General features: G+C 29.9%; 1 long non-coding RNA gene across 1 annotated transcript in view; it reads left to right on the forward strand.

The window, feature by feature from the left end:
- Window positions 1–12,707, forward strand: part of LOC135124389 (uncharacterized) — a 31,871-nt gene extending 19,164 nt beyond the window's left edge. Inside the window, exon 3 of the long non-coding RNA XR_010279781.1 lies at window positions 742–12,707. This is a non-coding gene — a long non-coding RNA (uncharacterized LOC135124389). The remainder of the gene's footprint in view (window positions 1–741) is intronic.
- The last annotated feature ends 9,389 nt before the right edge of the window (window positions 12,708–22,096 follow it).

Consider the following 22,096-nt stretch of genomic DNA (forward strand, 5'->3'; position numbering starts at 1 on the left):
AGGTATTTAGTTATCACAAGCGAAGAGTATTGAAAAAATGTGTAATTTTCTTTCCAAATAAAACATTTATGAGATACAATTTTGACAAATAGTAAACGATTGTAGGTATGAATTATTGTGTAAAAACATAGTATGACAAAGCGGAAATTCGAATGAATTGTAAACAATATTTGTGAAAAGTTTTCCATAAAATGCGTTATATTAAATACATAAAAAAGAAGTACCTATTAACGGAAGTATGTTACAGTAAAGCGAAATGAAAAAACGTGTGAAATAAATGGTAGAATAAGACGAAATGAATAGCCAAAAAATGTAGCGATGGAGTTGAGGACAAAATTTAAAAATGTACCTACATTATAGACGAAAAATTGACTTGATTGTACTGAAAACGTAAAATAAAATGAAAAATGAACTTCGAAGCCAAAATAACTTCAACTGAACAAGGTAGTTAATTATAAAAAACGAAGAGTTTATTGAAACAATTTGTATTTAATTTTTTTTCTAAACGAAACACTTATGAGATAAAATTTTGACAACAAGTAAATGATTGTATCTATGTATGAATTATTGTGTAAAAAAAAATAGTATGACAAAGCGGAAATTCGAATGAATTGTAAAACAACAATGGTATAAAAAACAATATTCATGAAAAGTTTTCCATAAAATGCGTTGTATTAAATACATAAAAAGAAGTATTAATGAAGTTTGTTACAGAAAAAGAAGAAGAAGAAGAAGAAAAAGGTGCGAAATAAATGGTAAAAATAAGACAAAATGAATAGCCAAAAAGTGTAGAGGTGGAGTTGAGGACAAAATTTAAAAATGTACATTATAGACGAAAAATTGTATTGATTATAGCGAAAACATAAAACAAAATGAAAAATTTCCAAGCCAAAATAGCTTCAACTCAACAAGGTATTTAATCACGAAAAATGAAGAGTTTATTGAAACAATTTGTAATTCTCTCTCTAAATAAAACACTTATGAGATAAAATTTTGATAACAAGGAAATTATTGTATGGATGAATTATTGTTTAAAAAAATAGTATGACAAGGCGGAAAAACAGGTATTAATGGAAGTATCTTAAGTGTAAAGCGAAATGAAAAAACGTGCGAAACAAATGGTAATAAGACAAATTGAATAAGCAAAAGGTGCTGAGGTGCGCTAAATATGCGTAAAATGTACCAAAAACATAAAACAAAATGAAAAATTTCAAAGCCAAAATAACTTCAAAGTATTTTTTTATGAACAACGAAGAGTTTATTGAAACAATGTGTAATTTTCTTTCCAAATAAGACACTTTATGAGACAAAATTTTGGTAGGGAGTAAACGATTGCGAAATGTATAAATTATTGTGTAAAAATAGTATGACAAGGCGGAAAAACAGGTATTAATTCAAATATGTTACGACAAAGCGAAATGAAAAACATGCGAAAATAAGACAAAAGAATAACCAAAAAGTGTAGAGGTGGAGGGTGGGCTAAATATGCGCAAAACCATTTTATTCGATCTAAAGGGGTAGTTACGTCAACGTGCTGTAAAAACCACACATTTAAAAATACTTAGTTCTGTAATCAAATTATTATTATAAACCAAAAAGTGCGTAAAAATGACACCAAACGAGTATCGAAATAATGATATTACTTAATACTGTTAAGAGCGATGAAAAGCAACTTTATAGCTTTCTAGGTAAAATAATACAAGTAATTAATAATAAAAATACGTAAAGGCGGATAACGTTCATTATACCAGAAACACCAAAATTCTATATGGAACCCTACTATCATATTCGACGTCTATTGTAAATTACGTTAGTATTATTATTACTATTATTAATATAATTAATAATGTTAGAGGACACTGTCCTATGAAATTGTTGTACGCCCGGTAATATTTTAGATAGTTAAAAATAAGTATATATGTGAAATAAATTCTACAATTAAGTGAAATAGAAAAACCGCGAAACAAATAAAAAGTGTAGAGGTGGGATAAATACGAACAATATATTTTCTTCAAATTGCTAGTTATTTTAGTGTGTTTAATTCGGTAATCTTTCTAACCCAAATGGCGCTAAAATAGAAGTGAAAGTGAAAAACGGCAACATAGAAGTTAATTACTGCAATGTAAAAAGTCATTAACAGTATTAAGACCCGGTTCATAAAAGCGCTTAAACACGCAATTAATTAATCATGTGATCGACGTCAACCAATCCAGTGCTAAATTCCCGGGTCAACTGCACATTAAATTTTAATTCGAATTAAGTGTTTCATTAAATAAGCTACCATCAACCGGCCTTAAGAGTGACGAAAGAATGTCAAAACAAAAGCAACACATACCTACTTTTCGTAATTTTTAGCGCCCTAAGTAAGATAAAATGTTAGAAATTATTAAATGAATGTAATAAGTGGCAAAAAAAGTGTGAGTGAAGTATTGATCATACGATGAATTAAGGTTGCAAATAGTAATGTAAACTCTAAGTTAATAATAATAAGTAAATATGTAGCAGAATCATGGTGTAGTGGTGCGACATTAACTATTATTTTATATTATGGTTGTATAAGTTTAATATAATTAATTAATACTAATCGGAAATATTTGTCAACATACATATAAACGAATTATTGCATATTTGTTAGCAAGTAATCTACTGAAAACACCAAAACTCGTCAAATTGCGAATAAAGTCGAAAAGGGATCATGTATTATTGTAGCAATCAATGAAAAATTGTTGTTGTTTACTAATATAGTTTCTAAGTAAGAAAATTTTTTCGAGACCAATATGATATTTAAATGTTTGTACGTTTGTCGGAAACTTAATATTTAATAATTTTGACTCCGTTTTATAGAAAAGGTATAGGTTTTGATTATGTTGTTAATGAATAAATTATTAAATTAATTTCAAAACGATACTTTCACATCTCATTGTTTCTTTAGTATTAAATATCTAATAATAATGGTTGTCTGACATACATTTCAGTAAATTACATCGTCTTAGGTGAAATAATAAGTATATAATTTAAATGTAAAAAGACTTATATTATTTATAGAAAAATACTGCAGCTATTTGACATTAAATATATGATTACAATACTATAAAAATTTAGATACACATAAAAAATATTTGTATTTCGAGTAGGAAACAGGTTTTAAATGTACGAAAAACGCGAACTGTGTAATCCACAAACTATTGAAAAATAATTGGAAATACTACAAAAATTTAACAAATTTCTCATCATATAACACAAAAATAGCGATATAAATTATGGGCATAACTGTAAATACAATGGGTATTATATTTGACGTGTAAAATAAAAAACTAGTTAGTGTGGTAACAAATATGTTACAATAGAGCGAACTGGAAAAAATAAATAATTTTAAACAAAGCGAAAAACGAAAAAGTGCAGAGGAGGTGGGTGGGCCAGACATATAAAAACCATTTTATTCAAAGTATGGACAGAACACGTTCGAACAAAAATAAGGCGCAGAAAGTACTAAAAACAACAATTGAAAAAGTACAAAAACAGTACAAATAAACCAAATACAAGCCAGTTTAAAAGGAAGACAAATTTGGAAAATATTGCTGAGGTAGATATGCGTGCTATTATGAAGTAAAAAATAAGGGTTATTAACTATAGATATAAATATAGATTTGAAGTATTAAAATGTGAAAATACAGGGGATGAAGTGGAAAAATAGAATACATAATAACAATGTAGAAATGTACAAGAAATGGTTAATGTAAACATTATAATAATTGTATAAAACTGAGGAGGAATAATTCCACTCAAAATATACGGTCTGACATAATAATAATACGGAAAGTAAAAAAGCAAATAAATTTTAAGAGGTTAATGCCTTAATTTGATTTGTAATTATATATATTATATATTATATGTTTTAATTGCGTTAGAATTAGCCATGGCAGTTTCAACTAACCATGTTTAGGGAGATACGCCGATATTACAAGATAAGAAATATTAATTGTTAATCTTTATGTTATGTAATTCCCATATAAGGTATATATATTACAGAGGTTTTTAAGAAAACAATTCAGTAATATACAACTCGTTTAAAATAATTTATGACGAAATACAATATATCATTTACTGAAATCAAAAATACAGCCTTTTGTAACGTTGTGATAAAGTGAAAAAAACTTAGAAATGAAAAGTGACTTCAGTGTATTATTAGGATTTATTTTTAAAATAATGGTAATCGCACTCTATGATTATGTTAAGTTTGACACAACAATAAAATCAGGTTTATATTATTTTTATACATAAATATAATATTATTTGGTATATGAAGTGTAATATTGAATATATGTTCTAAACAAAATAACTTTCATAAAAACGCACAAGCCCTACATCTTGTAGTAATAATTTAGGTAAGGTTAATATTTACGTTAACAATTGAATATTTACACAAGAAATATGTTGTATTTGTACGGATAAGTGGTAATTTTCCTACGAGGGAAACAAAATAGCATTTTTTTTCATCAATAATTTTGTATTTTTTTTGACTTCATATACTGCTTCTATTGAATAAATAATAATCAATGAAATCAAACCATTGCCTACAAAAATGTGATAAAATATTCACGCATGAATTGGTGATATTGAAAATCAAAATTAACTTCAGGTTATTTTAGCGTTATTCTAATTTGATTATATAAGGTTATAATAAGTTGTAAACAAAAAGAGGGTAAAGGTGGCTCATGTACATGTAGGTGATTACGGATTACTTTTAAAATATACTAATTTGAAAATAATTCATATCTGAAACTCTTAGTCTTAAACGTAGTCAAAAACTAAATCCGAATTTGATAAAAAAAGGGAATTATCAGGATCTTTTTTAGCATATAGCAATAATCATTAATTATTTCTATAAAAGCAGTTCGTTTTTGAGGTTAACTACTTATTTTGAGTAAGTTTAAGTATAATATGTATTTTCTTTTGTGTATTTATTATTCTCGACACTTTGTGTATTCCTCGCTAACCAAAACAGCAATTAAATATTTGCTATGAACAAGAATGTCGGAATTTTTTTTTAGTGTGGCAAAATTGGAGTATTAAGGAAATTTAAATATCGAATGTTTAGTTAATGATAAATTTTTCAGTAGAAGAAACCCGGTCAAAAGTACAAGCGAACATGCAGGTATCAATATAATCGGTAAAACTAATGAACAAAAGGCACTTTCAGGGGTCAAAGTATTATAACATTGAAAATATGGCAAAATATATTACTTCATGATAATATTAATCGGAACTAAGGTATTGTAGGTGTAAATACAAAATTCAAAACATTAAATGTAAAAATGGAATTTGATATGAAAAGATGAAAACATTGGAATAATATTATAAATAAATGATGTACATAAATACTTGTAAAAAAGACAGTATACTTATGTAGATAGTTGAGATAATATGCTGTAATTGTAAAGAAAACAGTTGTTATGATAAGAATGCAGCGAAAAATGTAAAAAACCACGTTGAGATTATCTAATTTTATGTTGGAAGTATGATTTATATTAACTAAAAAACTTGTTACAAAAACTATGATTATTACGAAATTCTTTACAAAATAAATACTCTAATTGAAATCTGAAGATGAAAACAGCGGCTGAAGTGGAACAAAGAACACAATAAGAGCATAAAATTCTTTAAAATGTCAAGTCTTTTAAGGGCAATAATAAGTGAAACAAGCTTAAGTAACTTATGGAGAAATCAATAAAATCTGTTTACAATGGTAAAATAAAATAAATTGGTACAGAGTTGTGCGTATTTAGTATATTTTAACTTTCGAAATGTATAAATATAAGCTATTGTGAGGCAACATTAAGTATAAGTAAATCTTTTTCAGTTATTATTTTTAATTGTGTATTATATTTAGAGAAACAAGTACTGTTGAGGTCTGTGTGTTTCATTAAGGATATCATTATAACTGAAAATCAAAATATAGCCTTTTATATAGTTGTGATAAAGCAAAAAAGAATATCAGTAGTACATACCATGCGAAATGTAGTTATTGATAACGCAAAAAACTAATACAGGACATCCAATCTGTACTGAAAAAATACAAAAATAGAATAAAAATGGCTTTCGGGCACTGTCACGTGCATAAAATATTGATTTATTAGATCGTATTAGTTATGGATAATTTCTTATCAAACAACCAAATCAAAATTGTTGCCTGTAAAAAAAAATTGTGATAAACTATACTTATCCAAATTCGTGATACAGAAAATCAAAATTTTCTACTTTGATTAAGTTCAACAACAGTATTAAAAAAAGTTACCCAAAAAATGAAATGAAAATGATACACATCTAAACGAGTTCATATTTTCCTGGTGAACTAAAAGAAACTAAACAAAAAACATGTCTATGGACATCGAACAACGCAAAAATGCTAACACACAGTATCAGACTTCGTTCTTGGTAATTAATATACTAGAACCTTTAGTATTAAGTGTTATTAAAAACTATTTAAGTTATAAAATTAAGTACAATATTGATATAATTAATGAAATGCATAGGTTATAAGCAGAAATACTTAATTAAAGTTTCGAAAATGGCGCAGATTTTAAATTATCTTGTATATAAGTTTAAGGAAGCTGTAAATACGTTATTGTATAAAATGACATTTCAACATGTTTTCTATGCAAAACATTGGTCTTAAGGATAATTAAATACGTGTGCTACACGCATTCGTAATCGCTAGGCTGATATGACTTATTCTACAGTAAAGTTCTAATAAAGCTAGTAACAACATAACATTTATGTAAATTTTAAGATATTCCGGGGGTAAAACCGATGTAATTATGAAGACGTAGCTGAAATAGTGTATTACTAAGGTAAACTACATAACAAACCTGTATTTCCAAGTTTTAGTGCCAAATAGGTCTACAAAAACTGAATTTAGTAGGAAAAATAGTAGGAAACAACAAATTTAAAGTTAAACCAGCATAAGTAAAAGTAAGGTCACTGTAAAGACGTATTAGATATTTAACTGTAACGTATGTACATATTAAAAAAAATGTAACCAAAGATTTTAAGTTGTTGATTAGTTACAAGGGGTAAACTTATTTTTTTTTAATTACATAAAATTTGAACTTCAACATAAGACATAAGAAATGTATATAAAATATAAATATGCATTTTCTAAAAGCGTTGAAAGTCTGAAAATTTCACGGTCATAGTCAGCAATACATTATATTTCTAGTGTAAGTACAAACTTTGTACAAAACCAATAAGAATGTAAATTCACTTGTCTATATTAATGTTTTCAGTGCTATTATAAACTTTGAAATTTGTAAGTGAGTAGGGATGTCTAGAATAAACTTAATATCAGTTATTATATACTTAGAACGAAAATTAAGTCAGTAATATTGCTTTAATAGCGAATTAAGAGAAATATGAAAAAGGAAGTCAACAAGAGCCAAATATGTAAAAAAGAACCAAAGATATAGGAATATTGTAAAATATAAGGCTAAATAGTCACACTATTTGAAACATAAAATTTGTAATGTGTTCTGAAAATAAAAAAATATGAAAAGTTTTGAAAAAAGCGTATTTGTCCAACAGTCATTTTAATATACTGAGAACGCAAATATTAGAAAGAAGATACCACAACTACCTCCTTTTAGTCTCTTTTTTGAGAGTAAACGTAAAATTTGTTTATTAAAATTCCATCTTATAGGCAACTGTCGCTAAAAAATTTGGACATGGATATGAGACTAATTCGTGTGTAAAAATGAAACATTTCGAAGGCTTTTTGGACAGATACGACTTTTTCAAGTGATTTAATTTTTAAAAACGATACTCAATTTATTTTTAATGCATTACGACCTAACGCAGTTTATTATTATTATTATTAAATTAGAGTACTTACAGAGGCTAAACCTATATTGTATACCAACCCCAAAGTGCATTACAAAACCAATGTGCGTTACGCTAATTTTATTTTTCCATTTGATTTATAATTTTTATACTTCTGTCCAAGCAACAAATTTTGTAATAGGTAAAATTAAATTTTAAGGATTTTATAACAAGTTTCCAACGATTTATACGAAGATTATGTTCATTCTGCGAGTTGAAAATGAAATGAAACAAAAGACAGTTATTTAGAATTAAGAGTTCGTTAAATATTTCATCGATAATAATAATGGGTAATAATAAGGAATATTTCGTCGACAAAAACCATAAAATGCGTGTAATGTCGTCAATAATAACGCTAAACTACGTGTAAATCCTAAAAAAATAACATACGTAAAATAATACCGTTACCAATATTACCAATATTATAAGAATGTGGTGGTGAATAGATGTTTTCGAATGTCCTTTTAAAGGTCTTCCTTGTGTTAAATAAACACAGATTTGATAAACGCAGGTTTTAAATCGGTAGGTACTTCCAGAAAGTTCTTACGTGCTAAATCCAAAAACATATAGACAAGAAGCACAAAATTGCGGCCAAAATAGATTAATGAAAAAAAAAAGAAATTAAGAGCGATCAAAATACGGCAAACATAGAACATAATATAAAACTACACAACATACAAATAATGTAGAGTAAAATAAAATTAAGTCCGGAGGATATAATGAATCTCATAGATATTAAGATGTCTAATGAAACAAATAAGTTCTTAAAAAAAGCGCAAAAATTGGTGTATACAAAATATACAAAGAAGGTTAAGATTTTCCGAAGGTTGCAAGTCGGAGTTTAAGTTGAAGACGAAATTATTAAATGAAGGTTTAGCAGGAGTAATATATTGAAAAGGTGTAATATACAGAATGGTGTAAAAAAGGCTATATTATTATTTCATGAGTAATAAAAATAATGGTCGAAGTAAGATCAAAAAACAAATGATACAAAAAAAAAACTTACAAATACGGTAAATTACTAATGCTATAGCTGAAGTATATGTCAAATGTGGAATGTTAAAAATAAAATACAGTTGTCAAAAATTGAAATATAATTGAAGGTGAATGATAAATGTGTAAATGAGAAAAAAGTGTAAAATAAAAACAATAGCAAAACGGTGTAACTGAATACAGGGTGTTGAAAAAAGTGATACAAAAATCAAAATTTTAGATTAAAACTATTGATATAGATAGACTGTGATAAAAACAGTTATAAGGTTCTTACTACAGAATTAAAAATTAGCAGTTTTACGTATAATAGGTGAAATTCAAGTATGGCACAAATTAACATTTAAATGATTTAATTTAATTTCTACGTTAAAATTATCATATGACTGATTAGAATTAGTTACAACTTAAAATAAACTTTTATGTTTAGTGCATTAGTCACAATCCAGTCTTAGCAACATAAACTCATATATATAAGAAAACAGCACTTCGTTACAAATGTTCATTTTTTTTAAACTATAATTAAAATTAAAATTTACAATGTTTATCCATTGCTACTTAATTTTACATTAGTAGAAACTGAATCCCGAAAATAACTCGAACAACTATGGTACCATATTGAAAATTTTAAAACTATAGTTCTGGTTTTGATAACTTGAAACAAATTGTGAATTGGTGCACCAATAAAATCAAAAACGTTCTCACTCATAGCTATAGGTAGCTACCGTAAGTGTCTTTCATTAAAAAAAAAGTATGAAACCAAAGAATGAAAGTACTGGTGAAGTTTATCCACTTTTATAGTTTCATTATATGTGGAAATAACAAAAATAAATTTATTCCTACGAGTAAACAAAATCAAGTCAGCAATAAACACAAACCAAAAATTACGCAAAGACAGTCCATTACACAAATTTATTTAATTTATTTTTTGTAATAACTGAAGGACGAATTTCGTTCGACCTTCAAGAGACCCCCACGGGCTTGACCTTGGTGAGGCATCCACTGCAGATACCTCACTCAGTGAGGCGTCCCCCATGGATACCACACGTAGAGCGTCCACACGGACACTAACGTCAAACGAGCCCTTGCGGGAACTCAAAATTGACGAGGACCAAATCGGCTTGAGAGGCATTGGTGAGGCGCCACACTAACCTCATACAAGTCCTTAGGAAACTCGAAATTTTCACGAGGATCACTCGGGCTTGTAAAAGGTCATTCTGATGCCCGAATGTGGGCATCACACTAACCTTCGGCAAACCCTAGTCGAGACTCGGATCATCCGACTCTTGGGGAACGGCATGGGCTCGAAGGGCTCGCGATGAGACCGTTGTGGGCTCAGTGGGCTCTGAGGGCCCGACGTGGGGCTTGACGATGTTGGGCCCATGTTTGGAGACCGTGGTGGCCTTAGTGAGATCAGTTCAGGCTCACTTGATGAAATTAAGTTGACCTTGATTTATCTCAAAATGGCGCTCGATATTGTCAGCCACCCAAGTTTAGACACCCAAAAATAATTATCTTTGTGTGAGTGGGTAGTGTGGAATGGTGTGAAGTTGTATTATTGTTAGGTGTTTATGTACAAAATGTTATTTTAGTGGCGATTTATATCATTTAAATGTTTCTATACGGAATGTAATTGTTCATACTGTCAAGACAGACCATTTGATGACTCATTCTGTGTTTATTTTGTGTACTGAACATATTTTTAATGACTAAAATTGTGTTTCTGAAGGTTATCAAGGTTGTGTGATACAAATAAGGTATTTTTATGCAATGTGCTGATCCTTGCTGATTTGCTTGAAGGTTATCATATGTTATGTACCTAGCCATTAAAATAGGTCATAGAAATATGAAAGGTATAGCAGAATAGTACCTTTACACCTCTGAAGCCTAAGATAATGAAACATAAGATATTATTTTTGTGTAAATACCTACGTTAAGGGTGTTTCGTTTAAGGTGAATACTTCGAATGTTCATGAGTATGTTATGAACTCGCATATTTGAGTCAGGTGGTACACTATGTATACAAGTGAATAAGTATACAATGAAAAATATAACCAATATAAGGTTAACGAAATTGCAATCGCAAACATGACGTGCAATTATGAGCATTACAGCAAGTAATATTGAGGGTTATAAATATTAATCTCCGCTGCTAAGTACATGGTTGACCATAAAACGCCAATTTTATTACCATGCAGACAATTTTCAGTACGTACTGTCAAACAGCATGAACATCCGATTTTAAAACTTTAAAATAATATATGAAATGGAAGTGGAGGTGGGAGGGCCAAATTTTTATTATTTTTTATTTTACTTCACCACGTAGGTATTTCTTTCTTATTTATTATCTCTAGCTTCTAAATGGCTGTTAATGAAACGACGTATTCAAGTCCTACACATTCATCAAAATTAATCTATACATAATATATGATATAGTGTATCTTCCATTGTATTTATTGTTTGTAAAAAAATTTGTGACTAAAGAACAAGGTCAGCGAATGTTTAGTAATATAAAGTTTGATACTAAATATCGTCATTCTTTATCTTCTATGTGTACAGTTCCTGTGTTGTCAATTATTAAGTAAATTAACACTGTTTATAACAACCATAATTGTCAAGAATGTCAAAAGAGACGAGTGGACAATATGAACATCAAATTTAAATTTTTACAAAAACATGTCAGCTTTTGTTAGTCCGAACGATTGAACAAAGTACAAAAAAGTGATCACTACTTTTTGGTTTCCTAGTTGTGATTATTTTCTATGACCGACAGACCCGGGAACCATCGTAATTAAGGTCAAATTGATCATATTAAAAGAAGAAGAAGAAATTACACGAATGATCGAATTACCAAATTAATACATACAAGTAGTTTTAAGTGCATCGACCGACAGAGAAAATCTTAGGTAGTTCGTTGAAATGACGGTTCTAGCTAGGCCCGATCGCGTAGATGTTTTTCGTTCCTTATCTGGAGGTCATACATTTCGAAATTTGATTTGTTTCACTACTCAGTCACTTTTTTGTATTTGTTGTGTTAGGTGTGAGCTGTTTTTGTAGTAATTGTTGATTTGTTGTGTCATGTTTGAAGGTGTTCTCACACGACGCATTTTTATTCATTTTGTGTAAATTTTGGCATCGTGTCAGAGAATCTTTGAGTGCAAATTTTTGTATCTAGTGACGATGATTTGTCTAGTAGTGGAAGTGGCGGAGGGAGGGCCAAACTTTGTTTATAAAAGCTTATAAAATGTGCTTAAAGTAAGATTTTGCAAAAAAAGTAAGTTTGAAGGAAGTGGAGGTGGGAGGGCAAATAAATAAAAATAAAATTGAGTAGTATTTTGAGGAATAAGCTTGGAGGAAAGTGGAGGAGGGAGGGCAAAACAAAAAACAAAAACATGTGTTTAATAAAAGCAGCTGTTTTTAGTAAAATTTAAATTTTAGAGTAACTGAAAGTTAAGTCTTAAATGTTTATGTATTTTTCGCTGCAACTAAACGAAGTTTTTCAAGTTTAATTTTTGCACAAGTAGGAATTTTGTGTGTTTAGCATCAAGTCCCATAAGCTATTTTCTGAGTAGATGCAATGTTTAGAAAAAAAAGTAAATTTTGTTTCAAAAATGCTTATGCGAGTATTTCAGTCTAGTCCCAAAATTTGGAACAACCAATCCAGGAAAAGATAGTGCTGAAAAGAGAAGAACTGACGTGGATAAACAAGTTTAAGTATAGTAATTCAATATTGATCATTAATTGATAAATTAGTAATATTTTGTTTGGAAGTGGAGGTGGGAGGGCCAAAAAAAACCAAATTTTTGTAAAACATTTAGGCTTTATTAAATGAGTTTCAAGTATTTCTGCAGTTTTATTTCCCTTTTTATTCTTTTTGTATATGCAAAGTGTCACTATTTGAAAGGCATATTGCTATAAGAAAAAACAATTAATTAAATCAGAATTTCACTTCGATGAACTTCTAGAAGAGGTAAGTATTATATGGAATAAATAAATATTTTATTTCGTCTTGATTTTAAATTTTGTCAGTGGCTGTTCTCTAAATACTGGATTTAAGAGTTTTTTAATGTGGCCAAATTAACTTCAACATGTCAAAAATATCTTCCAAAAGTTAATCAATTCATCAGGTTTTTGTATGTTCAGTTTCTATGTTTTTTGCACACGATCAATTGTCATTAGTCAATTTAAAATTTTGTGCAATAATAAAAATTCGAATTTTTTAAACTTTAAACATAAATGAACTAATCAAATTGAAATCCTGTATATCTTTATTGCTTAGAAAATTGCTGTGAAGACATCTCTCAAATAAATGAAATATCGAGTGTTCAATGGAAAAAGTGATCAAGTTGTCTTTGAATTTTGGCAAACATGATGACGTAAGTCTACAGTAAACCTAAAATTTAATCGTTGATAGCTGCTGACAACGCGGAAATGTCAATTGTATACAACAGTATGGATTAATAAAATGCACACGTTTTTCGCGCTACGTTTTCCTCTTTCAAAGTAAGACACTTGATGACTTTTTCAGTTGCACATTACATACAAGTAAGTATGTTGAGGTAGGGGGCAGTCTTTTAAAGCCACGTACTTTTACTTCCCGAGCGTGTCATGAGCTCTAGAGTAGCAAAAAAGTAGTCCCCCGTTTCCGTCTGTCTGTCTGTCTGTCTGTCTGTCTGTCTGGTGTCTGTATCTATTTTTATTAGACAACTAATCTCCGAACCTACTGGACCGACTGTTGTCAAATTTTACGTATATTGTGGTATGTGAATCGGTGAACTGAAAAACAATATTTTGCAATATAACTTTGAAACTGCAAACCGATACGTCTGAAATTTTGTAAATATTTTAAGGTTATCGTAAACATGATAAATTGTTAAGTAAAATGTATTCGTTTACCCCCTCTCAAAAATGTCAAAATATGTCTATACTTGTGATTTATCATTGCATTAAAAGTTTTTAAATTTCTTATACAGGGTGACTCATAAAAATTAATGAGTATAAGTATAAGTATTTTTTTGGTGGTAAATGAGCCTCTAATCTCTTTTTAATTGATGAGCATAATTTGAATCTTTCGCTGAAATGGCGGATGAGCCTGAAGGTAAGCGAAGAAAAATGTTGCTGCCCACTTGCCGGGCGAGTGCCCTGACCATTAGACAATAGAGCGGCTCATCTTTGTTCTTTTGAAGGTTTTTCATGATATTTGAAGAGATATAGCAGAAATAAGGACAGATTCGTCAACCTTAAAAAACTACTAATAATACAGACATCTCTTTGGATTCAAATGGACAAAGCCCTTCTGGACAACAACTGATTATTTTTTTGAAACTTTTTCTTCTTATTTTGCATTATCAGCAAAAATTGTATGTATTTATAAATTTCTAAAAAAGGTTCAAATATGCGACAAACTAAAAAAAATCTTTTAACATCAGAAAGAAATAAAACAAGTACTGCTTTAAACTATACCTAAGATCAAGTACCATTTTTTGAACTGATTCACTTAATTTTTTTTTTTAAATAACTGTTTTTCTCAATTATTTGAGCAGACAATTTAATTAAAAAAATAAACAGATCCTGTGGAGGGATATAAGTAAACTTGGTATGACTGGGACAGCTTTAATATTTGGCAAAAACGGTGTTTCGTTTTCACTTCCGAGTGTGCGCAAAGGACATATTGTAATAGGGTCCCTCCGAATATGTCCTCGACGTTTCATGACTCCTACAGTACGAAAAAGTAGTGGTTGTGTCGATTTTTAGTTGATAGATAATCTTCGAAACTACTGGACCGATTGTTTTCAAATTTTAGATGTAGGCATATCAGAAATATGTCGTACAAATGGTAAAAACTTAACCAAAATTTGTCTAGTCATCCCCAAAAATGTTATATTGTTTAAATTTTATAGAAAAAGGTACTCCTGGACTTGTGGTTTATGGGTCCGCATTGAGTTTTTACAGTAGACTTCCAGATTTTTTGTGGAAAAAAAAATTGTAAAACATTTACAATTTAACTTTGAATGTCGAAACCAAATGCTGTGAAAGCTTTATGGTCCCCTCAAAAAATTCTTTCGAACTATAAACATAAAGAGTTGAAGTTAAACATGTGCTGAGAGTGGGCGGGGCTTATATTTTGCCTTTTTTCTTAATATTCGTAGTGTTCTTTTCGCAACAAGAAACTTGAAACAGGAAATAAGGATTTTGTAATTACGCTCCGCCCCTCAGTCTGACAATGAATGGAAAACTCATCACAATTGAGATCCAGACGGATGGGTGGGGCTTATCCTTTGTTTTTCTTTTTTTTTTTTACTTAACACATTTATTTAGTTTTCTCCAAGCAACACCGTCACTGAAGAATATGTTTTACATGCTAATTATTGTAGAAAAATACGGATTTTGCAATCAAGCTCCGCCCCCCTTGACTAACGACGAAGAAAGAAAAAGCGTCACATTTGGGATAGGGTGGGTGGGTGGGGCTTATGTTTTGTATTTTTCTTCTTCTTAATATATATTGTTTTTCGCCATAAGAAGAAACTGAAAACATGTTTAAAATCGTAATTGCAAAATCGATATTTCCCTATACAAATTTACCATTTTAGACATGTTTTAAGTTTCATGTTGTGAAAAGAAGTCTACACATATTAAAACAAAAAGGCAAAATGTAAGCCCGCCCACCCGCCCTATCTCAATTGTGATTATTTTTTTTATTCGCCGTGAACCAAGGGGGCGGAGCTTAACTGCAAAATACGTATTGCTTTACACGAAATTAAAAACATGTTTTTGAGTATTGGGTTGTTCAAAGAATACTATCTATATTAAGAAAAAAAGTCAAAATATAAATCCCGCCCACCCACCCTATCTCAATTGTGATGATTTTTTTTATTCTTAGATATTTCAAACACGTTTAAGATGGTAAATTTTTGGAAGGAAATACGGCTTTTGCAATTAAGCTCCGCCCCCCTTGACTAACAACGAACAAAGAAAAAGCGTCAGATTTGAGATAGGGCGGGTGGGTGGGGCTTATGTTTTGTATCTTTTTTTTCTCAATATATATTGTTTTTTCTCCATAACAAGAAACTGAAAACATGTTAAAAATGGTAATTTCAAAATCGATATTTCCCTATACAAATTTACCATTTTAGACATGTTTTAAGTTTCATGTTGTGAAAAGAAGTCTACACATATTAAAACAAAAAAAAGTTGTTGGTAAGATAAGGTTGATTTTGGCAAATAATATATTTTCTGGAAAAAAGGGGGTGGGTGGGCGGGGCTAGTATTTGCTACGATAAGACTGATTTTGGCAAATGATATATCCTTTGGGAAAATAAGGGGTGGATGGGCGGGCCTAGTATTTCTTAAGATAAAACTGATTTTGCCCCAATTAATCTAAGACTTATTAATCTTGTAAAATCTTGTGAAATTTAAAAGTGCTAGATTGCAAATTTTCCGTATCTTTTCACTTTTAAACTTTCATCATTCGCTAAAATTTACAAAGTCGGTTGTTTAGTGAGCACAGCATGAATCGAACAATCTCTTTTAAATCAAAAAAAATTTATTTGTTGTTGCTTATTTTTTCACGAAAATTTTATTTTTGACTCAACTGTGATTTTTTCATGTTCCTGCACTCTGAAAATTAATGTATCTCTACTGCTAATTATGTTTCAGATATATTTTAACTAAATATATTCATTCAGTTTTTAAAACATAAGAAAGATTTCAAATTTTTGAACATTGTCGATTTTGACAGTCATTACTGAATTTTCTGAAGATTTTCACTTCATTTTTCCGATTAATTCAACATTCTTCTAAAATTTAATAAGTCTCATGCTTAGCGAGCACAGCATTAATCGAACAATCTCTTTTAAATCAAAGAAAATTTACTTTTTGTTGCTTCTTTTTTTACGAAAATTTTACTTTTTACTCAACTATGATTTTTCATGAAAATTAACGTATTATGAGAATTTTAAAGTCTCCACTACCAATTATATTTCAGATGTTTAATGTATTTCATATTGCCTTCACTTATGCGGATTGCACCCCGTTTGGTTGTTATTTACGCCACTATGCCATTTTCAACTGCATTTCAGAAAAGATAAAGTTGACTTCAGTTGTAATTCAGATTACTAAAACACATTACGAAAAACCACAGTTGTAGATCAGATTAGTAAAATGAATTTGAGAAAACATCAACTGTAATTTAGATTGCATCAAATGTTTCTGCTGATTCTTTAGAACCAACTTTTTTTAGGCATGTGTATCATAATAATTGATTTCGTTCTTTATTTCATGCGTAGTTCTTTCTTATTTGAAGGGTGTCAGGAGGAAGCAATGAATGTCACATTGGATAAAAATCGAAATATTTAAAATGTAATCTTTGAAAGTCTTTTTTTTTATTGTCGCACATTATATTTCATAGTTTACACAAAAATTGTTCAAATCGAACAACATTTTATTTTGTATGAACATTCAATAAGATCATAATAGAATATGAAATTTGAACGAAGTATCGACACGGTTGTGAATGTCCGGGTCTCTGATTTGTCCATATATTTATCTATAGGAAAACGTCGTCGTCAGTTAGTTAGCTGAGGTTAGTTTCAAGTTTTTGTTTATCTAATCAAAAAAAAAAACTAATGAAATTGAATAGCGGTGGTGGGTGGGATAAATTGTACGTTTTGTGTCTAGATTTCGTTGTTTGTCACTATAAAATTCCCCTGTTATCCAATAGAATGAATGATCGGGAGGAAAATCGGGTGGGTGGGCGGGGCCACTTTGAATTTTTATAATTTCGATCACATGGCAAAATTAAATTAAATTTCCATTTAATCAAATAGACCATTGAAATTAAAAACCGAAGATGGGTGGGGTTCGTTGTAGGTTTTTGTTTAGATTCCACTGTTGTTTAATATAAAATGCATTTTTGACCAATAAAATGAAAGACCAAAAAGAAAACCGGGTGGGTGGGCGGTGCCACTTTTAATATTTTAAGCCTAATTCGCCACTTGACGTAGTAAAATTCAGTCTTCATCTAATCAAAAAAACCAAAGAAATTCAAAAGCGGTGGTGGGTGGGGTTAATTTTTGCGTTTTTTGTCTAGATTTCGTTGTGACATTTATCGTTTTCTCCCCATCTGTTTAAGTTTTACGTGGACATCCAATGTTTTCTCCCCATTTTACGACATTAAAAAAATACTCATTGAATTTTTGTAAAATTATTAATAACTAAAAAAAAATAAAAATAAAAATGTGACATTCATTGTTGTCCACCAACACCCTTCATTTACAAAAATTCAATTTGTTAATAAATTAATAAATAGTGCAACTTAAGCATTAGAGATATGAAAGTGAAACATGCATTGATCGGTGATAGAGAAAAAAATTTGTTGAGATATTTTTATCTTTGGGCCGATTTGGGTAACTTTAATATTTTGCTAAAAATGATGGATGCCCCAAATCTATCTGAATTTTTCGCAATTATTTGAAGAAATACCGCAAGAACAAGCACAGAGTCGTAAACTTGAGAAATTTTCCTTATTTAAATACTTTTGTAAAATTGGTGGAGGCGCCGGGAAAACAACTTAATTTTAAAAATATTTAAAAAAAGATTTGTAAAAAAACCTCTACATGAAGAAAATAACAGAACAAGCATCGACTAAGATACACTTGTGAACCAATTGAATCAACTTGAATTTTTGCATCAAATCTCGTTTTTTTTCCGTTATACACACAAATAAATCTAGATCAACTGGGCAAGTTTTTGCCAAAAATATTCCACAATTAATTGAAGAGATATCGCAAAAATTAGTACAAATTCGGGATGCTCAGAAAATTTCCGAATATAATGATCGAATCGTTTTGATCAACTTGAATTTCTTTTTTTTTAGTAAAATTGGTGGAGGCGCTGGGTAAATAATTTTTTTTATATTTAATTGACAATTTTAAGTACCTTTCTACAGAATAATAAAACGGACAGTGATTTAATTTATCAATTAGAGTATGGGATCTTGGACAAATTATTATTAACAATCCTTGTCCGTATGCAAAAAATGTCTATTGTTGATGATGCTACCTCTGAAATATAGATGGCGCGAATTTCACACAAGGAAAACGCAGTGTAAAAGATGGTTTTTATGTGATTAAAGTAGGAAATATTTTATTATTTTCTATGATTGTCGGTTACAGCTAGAAGGAATTAATTTTTTGGCAATATTGTTAGTATTTCATGAAAGTTCTTTGAAAATTTTTTAATTCTGCCGCTACATTATAGAGGGCGCAGACGGAAAACGCTACAGAATACTTCGATTTAAGTTGATGTTTCATTACAATATTTACTAAAATATATCAAAATCGTCTTTAAATGTGGTTTAAACTTCTGTATTTTTTATATAGCAGTAGTTATAGTTGTAGTTCATTTATAATTTAGTTAAAATGTAAAATTTGGACTCTGCTGTGATATTGATCGTGAGGAAATCTAGAGACATGTAATTCGAGGCTTCTCTCGACATTCTGTCTCTTCTCCACACACAAGAAACTGATTTAGTGCTATCTTTATTGCCTGTTAAGTATTGATCCTTGGATTCCCAGGTCTTTCTTCCTGTAATTTGATTATGTGAAAAAAATAGTTTTATTATTTAGCTAATTTCTTGTTTGTAGTTTCATTAAAAATTGTCCTAGATGAAAATGTGATTAAAAATTATAATCCAAAATGTTTACCATACAGTAAATTTCAAAAAATGCTTAGGTTGATTGGTTTTGAGTGGTAGGCGCCTGTAATAACCAGATAAAGACCCACCCAATGCATGAAATAACAAAACAAATTTTCAGCGCTTATAAATGGTTGTAACAACCCACAATATTGAATTAAGAAACGAGGAATACACACAACAAAAGAGAATTCTCATTTTTTTCACTGTGTTTGAACCTCTACACAACAAACATGTTAATCAAGTTGTTAGATGTCGCTTCCTTCTTACGATTTTCGTATGTTGGCGTTCCAGAATTACTTACAGAATCCTATACAAACAAAACAAAAAGAAACCCCCTCCAAATTTGACACCTACTTAATTAACGAAAAAAGATAACTGCTAAAAAATCACAACCACTTCGCAACCAATCTTTTTCGATTTACTAATAATCTAAAATAATTAAATTAGGCGTGAACTAAGTGACTAAAAAACTTGTTTCCCGGATATCCGGGCACCCACGGATGGCTGGCAAGCAAGACAACGCTAAATTCCCCCCAAACGTATTGGAAGAGGAGGAAAGCTCGAGCGAATTCTTGGAATTACAGGGCTCTGCAATCGATATTTGATGCAAACCAATCGCGCAGTCGAATTTTCTGGAAAATCGCCTGGAGGGGACACAAACTATAAATTCAACTCGAAGTCTGAAATTTTGCACTGTTGTGAATGCCGATGTGTGGGTGAGAGAGTGGGGCGTCCATCCTAGATGGGGGCAGGGGTAAATGGGGGGCATCTCGCAGGAGTTGATATGTAACTATATTATTTGTGGAATTTTCATCCCCAGTGCTTTCATTGTGTTTAGTTGTATATGTAGACACTTAATTGTTTTAATTTCAGATTAACGACCCAAAAAAATTTGTCCCATTTTTACCCCAACTGTGTGCATGAATTTGTTGATAATTTCAGAAGTGGCGTTTCGGGCGCAGACGCTGTGGTTAGTTCGTATCGTGACATGAGAGCGAGAGAGACGGCGAATTTTTCAGACGACAAAATTTTTATACATTTTTAGGCAAATTGTCAGAGTTGAAGTTGAAGTTGAAGGTTCCCAAGAATTAAACTATAAATTAATTGACATCATTCTTTTTAGTTTAGAGGTTTATTTTTATTATTCGATATTATTAGTACTTGTTTAGATATTAGGTAAAAAATGAAATATGGCGTTTGTATTTTTAAAATACACTGGCTTTAATAAATTTATTTCAAATCCTGAAGCTATTTAGAAATAGGTGAGTTAATATTTATACCAATGAAAGTAGTCCGAGGTTAAAAACAGTAAGTACAAGATCAATTTTTCCTGTTTCAAATTTTATTATTTTTGCTACTGATACTCTAGATAAAGGTTCAAATTCATGCTACTTTTTTATTATCAAGCTAAGAGTGCATGAAATATTTTTATATTTAGCACTAGTATTCCTGCTCTTAGATTTGCAATGCATTGTGCTTTACACACTATATTTTTTTTAATTAATTAATTTTCTTAAATCAACGCTAAAACATATTTCTGTAACTAAGGGTTATTGATAAATAAAATAATAAACAAATAATATCCTCAGTATTCAATGCATGTTATCAATTCCTGCGAGGTGTTAGTATGAGTGGGGCCTGTATATATAATGTACATAGAATTTTTTGGACTTAAACGAAGTCAAGGGTAATTTATAAGGGTCGTTGTGGCTTTTTTATCAAGTCGACTTAAGTGAAGTGAAGGACTACGAATTACATCTGAAAAAATATGCAGGAACTATATGAAAGCACAATTTTTTTTAATCGTAATTATTGTAAATTTTCATATTTTTTGCTCGGATTATTTTTATTTATATTGGATTTCTTGGTTTTAGGTTTTAATAACAAAAATATAGTACTAAATTAAGTCACTTAGTAAAAGAGTCACTTGTACACCCCTCCCTTATAATCTACCTTTATTTTCTGCGTCCTGACACTTGTTTTCTTGCACGCCTACTGTAAAACTAGGTCATTTAAAAGAAAAGTACACCGGGGACTGACATCTTATTATTTTTTTTATTTAAACGCAAGCAGCATTAAACAATTTACATGGTTAATTTGTTAAAACAAAGTTAAATTTACTCAACAACTAAGTTTTCATGGGTACAATTTTCAAAATTAGAGTTTCAGTTTAATTCGCTTCGTTATTTTTGAAATCGCTCTGTACCTTGTAAGTCGATGAACCAAAATATTTAAAATCCTCAGGTAATAAAGTGATACTATATACAAACAACTGCTCAAGTGTAAACGAAAAATACAAGGTTATTAAAAGTGATAAACCTTGTTAAACATTTGTGGCTTCCTGAAATTTTAGACTACAAGAACTTTTATTTCAGTGTTCAGTTCTTTTGTTGAAACTACAAAAATATGGACATAATTCAAAAATTAAGTTAAACAAGGACGTAATTTATTCCATTTGTGGAGGGTGTTTTTTCTGGTATAATTTTTTTAACTATCGTATTTTAAGTATAAAGTTAATCCCAGATGCTCACAAAT

This window comes from Zophobas morio, unplaced genomic scaffold (genome assembly GCF_036711695.1).
Source record: "Zophobas morio isolate AGI-343-1 ecotype UQ-CSIRO unplaced genomic scaffold, CSIRO_AGI_Zmor_V1 ptg000007l, whole genome shotgun sequence".
Classification (NCBI taxonomy): domain Eukaryota; kingdom Metazoa; phylum Arthropoda; class Insecta; order Coleoptera; family Tenebrionidae; genus Zophobas; species Zophobas morio.